The sequence below is a fragment of the Schistocerca nitens genome, chromosome 7 (genome assembly GCF_023898315.1).
Source record: "Schistocerca nitens isolate TAMUIC-IGC-003100 chromosome 7, iqSchNite1.1, whole genome shotgun sequence".
NCBI classification, from domain to species: domain Eukaryota; kingdom Metazoa; phylum Arthropoda; class Insecta; order Orthoptera; family Acrididae; genus Schistocerca; species Schistocerca nitens.
The window spans coordinates 307,794,018-307,799,017 of record NC_064620.1 but is presented as its reverse complement, the minus strand read 5'-3'; the positions used below and the strand labels follow the sequence as shown (position 1 = coordinate 307,799,017).

The 5,000-nt window shown below is 56.6% G+C and overlaps 1 non-coding gene across 1 annotated transcript in view; it reads right to left on the bottom strand.

Annotated features, from left to right (window-relative positions):
• LOC126196972 (small subunit ribosomal RNA) overlaps positions 1–423 on the bottom strand; it is a 1,909-nt gene extending 1,486 nt beyond the window's left edge. Inside the window, exon 1 of the ribosomal RNA XR_007539389.1 lies at positions 1–423. This exon is cut by the window's left edge and continues 1,486 nt beyond it. This is a non-coding gene — a ribosomal RNA (small subunit ribosomal RNA).
• Between the last annotated feature and the right edge of the window lie 4,577 nt (positions 424–5,000).

Here is a 5,000-nt window from a genome sequence, read left to right as displayed (position 1 = left end):
AGCCGTTTCTCAGGCTCCCTCTCCGGAATCGAACCCTGATTCCCCGTTACCCGTTACAACCATGGTAGGCGCAGAACCTACCATCGACAGTTGATAAGGCAGACATTTGAAAGATGCGTCGCCGGTACGAAGACCGTGCGATCAGCCCAAAGTTATTCAGAGTCACCAAGGCAAACGGACCGGACGAGCCGACCGATTGGTTTTGATCTAATAAAAGCGTCCCTTCCATCTCTGGTCGGGACTCTGTTTGCATGTATTAGCTCTAGAATTACCACAGTTATCCAAGTAACGTGGGTACGATCTAAGGAACCATAACTGATTTAATGAGCCATTCGCGGTTTCACCTTAATGCGGCTTGTACTGAGACATGCATGGCTTAATCTTTGAGACAAGCATATGACTACTGGCAGGATCAACCAGGGAGCTGCGTCAACTAGAGCTGAGCAGCCGGCCGCCCGGGAGTGTGTCCCGGGGGCCCGCGCGAACACGCAAGCGTCCGCTCAATTATTCTGCAAACAGGAGGAGGCTGGGCTCCCCTGCACGATACACCTCGAAACCCTCTCAGGTCCCGGCGGCGCGCAGCGCCGTCCTAAGTACTTGGTCGGGTTCGAGAGAGGCGCAATCGCCCGGAGATAGGCGAGTAGACGCTTTCAGTGCGACCACCCGTGCTCCCAACTGAGCTTGCCGCTGCCGACAGAGGCCCGGGAGCGTGCTGTCGTGGTGTTGCCGGCGGGAGACAACACGCGGCCACAAACAGTGACCGGGCAGCTCCAACGCCAGCGCCACAGAGGGGCAGAGCCCCACTTGGGTGCCAAAGCGAACTCTCCCAGCACAGCGCACGCGCCAACACATCCGCACAGCTGCGATACAAACCACCTGCGAGAACCGCGGGGGCGACCGAGCAGCAGACGGCGTCGCGGCGCCGAGTGCCGGGCGGCGGCGCATCCTCAACGCACACAGTCCTCAATCGGACCAGCACACTGCAGATGTCCACCGCGCTTCGCACCGGGCCCGGGAGGACCCACTTTGGCCGCACGGCGCCGCGCGCTGGGTGCGCCGGCACGCAGATGCGCCGCCTGCCGCCTCCGTCAGCCGGCGCGCCTGCCACTGGGCGCCCCCACCAGCCGGCTGCCGCGCATGCGCCCACGCAGCGCGCGGCCAGCACGCCGGGCGCCCCCCCCTCACCGGCCGGGGACGGTCCCACCCAGCCACCGCCGCGTATCGCTTCATACCCACATGCCCACTCACGTTCGTGGGTATGACGGGTGTCGCTGAAGCAACCGGTTAATACCTGTACCGATCGTCGATATCAACGATTCACCTCCAGCGCGAACAACCGCGCAACAACGGATTTCCAGTTCATTTGCGTAACTTGGGCAGCAAACGTAGACATCCATCTACATTTGCGACTTCTACGAGTCTTGCATGCCTGGATGTTGTGTGTCACGACGCACTCCATCAGCATACATACACGCTGCGACGTGTGCACGAAAGAACACGTGGAAGGTGGCCAGCGTACGTATGCGAATGCCATTGCACAGCTGCGAAGCGCATTCAACACGCGAACTCCTGACCGACGAGCTAGAGGTGACAGGAGGGGAGGGGGGGGGGGGCGGGGGCGATATACGTCCTATTGCAGTACACAATACAGTGGATAGCGGGACCATGTGGAAAGTAAGCAACACTCGCAAGATGTGAGGGTACGCACCGTAAAATGAATCAATACGCAGAACACCACAGTGTGCGCGAAGTGAACTATGTTGAGATGGTTGCAATTAGGCAACGCTACACGAATTCCTAGATTCATATAACTAACAATTACAGGGCAGGTTAAGGCGCAACGTGGGTTAGGTTAGGGCGCAACGTGGGTTAGGTTAGGGCGCAACGTGGGTTAGGTTTGGGCGCAACGTGGGTTAGGTTAGGGCGCAACGTGGGTTAGGTTAGGGCGCAACGTGGGTTAGGTTAGGGCCCAACGTAGGTTAGGTTAGGGCGCAACGTAGGTTAGGTTAGGGCGCAACGTAGGTTAGGTTAGGGCGCAACGTAGGTTAGGTTAGGGCGCAACGTAGGTTAGGTTAGGGCGCAACGTAGGTTAGGTTAGGGCGCAACGTAGGTTAGGTTTGGGTTAGGTTAAGGCGCAACTTGGGTTAGGTTAAGGCGCAACTTGGGTTAGGTTAAGGCGCAACTTGGGTTAGGTTAAGGCGCAACTTGGGTTAGGTTAAGGCGCAACTTGGGTTAGGTTAAGGCGCAACTTGGGTTAGGTTAAGGCGCAACTTGGGTTAGGTTAAGGCGCAACTTGGGTTAGGTTAAGGCGCAACTTGGGTTAGGTTAAGGCAGAAGTTGGGTTAGGTTAAGGCAGAAGTTGGGTTAGGTTAAGGCAGAAGTTGGGTTAGGTTAAGGCAGAAGTTGGGTTAGGTTAAGGCGCAACTTGGGTTAGGTTAAGGCGCAACTTGGGTTAGGTTAAGGCGCAACTTGGGTTAGGTTAAGGCGCAACTTGGGTTAGGTTAAGGCGCAACTTGGGTTAGGTTAAGGCGCAACTTGGGTTAGGTTAAGGCGCAACTTGGGTTAGGTTAAGGCGCAACTTGGGTTAGGTTAAGGCGCAACTTGGGTTAGGTTAAGGCAGAAGTTGGGTTAGGTTAAGGCAGAAGTTGGGTTAGGTTAAGGCAGAAGTTGGGTTAGGTTAAGGCAGAAGTTGGGTTAGGTTAAGGCAGAAGTTGGGTTAGGTTAAGGCAGAAGTTGGGTTAGGTTAAGGCAGAAGTTGGGTTAGGTTAAGGCAGAAGTTGGGTTAGGTTAAGGCAGAAGTTGGGTTAAGGGATGGTGTGTGTGGGGGGGGGGTGGGGTGGCGAGGTTCGTTGATAGTGATGGTAGTAAGTGGACGCCTGAGGCACTATCAGATATGTCACGTCAGTTGCACTTGTGGCTCATGGCAGGTGGCGCGCCCGTTCTGTGTTTGTGGCAAAGGAGTGGCACACCTGTGTCTTTCATTCCTGCCATTGTTTATGTGCTGTGAGATGCGGCAGTGTGGTGCTGTTGGGTGCACCCCTGTGTAGGACATGTGTGGGTGTTGGTGGCGTATCTGAGCAATGGTGGTTGTAGGAAGAGTGGGATATTCAGTTTTCTGGTTCGACGTCCCGGTCTGGTTATCATAGTGTGGATGGTGTACTGTGGCCGAGAGGATGCACTGGATGTTGTTCCATGCTGGTACTTAGATGTTGTGTCTGCGTCTGTTACAGGCATAGACTAGTGGGTGATGGAGTGTGTGGGTGACGTGTGGTTGACATTGTGTGCACAGACGTTCAGCATGTATAGGGACAGTTGTATGTGTTATCTATATTCCGATGACTGCGCGTATTACTAAGCACCGCCGCGTATAAGCTTAATGTATGTATAGTCAATGCCTGTTCTATCTCTGTACAGTAGTAGCGGTGCGACTGCACTAGCTAGCTACACCTCGCGGCATCGTCCCCCGGTGTATGGCATATGATTATAAACATTCTGTCTATTAGTCAAAACCGGTGGTGTGACTACGTCACATGTTTGAGGTGGGGGGACGCAACACCGTGCCGGTGGGTCAGGGCTGCGAAACACTTTCCCCACACTGGGGGCTCGGACCCTCATTACTCGTCCCAGTAATATATTGCGGAGCGCACATAGCCATTGCCCAGAGTCTTTGCGACTGCGAGTGCAACGCCCACGGGGACCGACGTGGATGGGGCGGCCCATAGCTGATCGCTCAGCATCGGAATCCGTACAGTGAGCGACGCGGTCGCGCACAGACTTAGAGCACGTTTAGGGACAGCGGGAATGTCGAATATTGGATAAAACTCTTCATGAAACGCAAGATATAGGTGTGGATTGCAACTTACGAGTGCGGGAAACGTCCGCCGTTCATCCGCTGGACTTGCGATTTTGGTGGGTGGGGTGGGGCACGTACGGGTGCGGGTGGCGTGATTGTCGGTCGACGACTTCGTGGTGGACAGAGGATGCCGTCTTTGTGGGTGGCGTCGGACAATGTGTACTGTGCGCCCAGCGATGTCGTATTCAGCTTGGCGTCTCATAGATGGCGGTATCGCCGTTGCAGGAGGCCTAGATGGCGTTATTGTTTGTGGTGCGCTCGACATGGTGGATGTAGTGTTGCCAGATTCGCGTAGATGGCTGTATTGCATGTGGTTTCGTCGTATTTTCATAGGTGGCGATGCTGTGTGGTTGGCGTTGTTGCGTTCACTTCCTGTAGATGGAGGTGTCGTATCTGGGCTGCATGTCAATGTAGTGTCGTCACATTCCGAGAGATGTCGTTCTTGTGCCCCTCGGTGGCACTGTCAACGTCGTCCCACAGGGGGCGGTATGGTGGCGTCCCCAAATAGACGCCCTAGTGGCCTGGCTATTTCACAGATGGCGCTGTCGTATGTAACATACGTCGGTGTGCTGCCACCATTCTCCCCTTCTTTATATGGCATTTATTTATTGCTGCCGTCTAGTTCGCTGTCTACAGACTTATCACCACCCACACTAGCCGCCCCGGGGACTTGCCAACGACACACCCTATCCCAAGTCTATTTTCTTGCGAAGCATCATGTGTTATTATATTTTATTTCACATCCATTGTTTAGCGGTATTGTCGTTCACCGTACGGCGGTGGACGCTGTGTTACCACACGCCGGGGGGGACGGCGAAAACGTACCGTTGACCGCCCGACACCGCCGCCTCCACGCGACGCGCCGACCGGTGGGCCGACACCGTCCGCCTGGCACCCATCACGGCACCCATCTCCGGCCGCCAACGCGATACGCTGTAGAGCGGCCGAACAATGCGCGCCCGGCCGCCGCCGCCGCCGCCGCCGCCGCCGCCGCCTCCCCCGCCTCCCCCGCCGCTCCCGCGCGCACGGAGGCGGCACCCATCGCAGCGCCCGCGCCAGCGGCAGGCGGCCCGCGAACCGATACGCCCCAGCCCGCCGCACCCAATGCAGGACCCTGGGTGCGGCGCGCCCGGCCGGACCGATACGC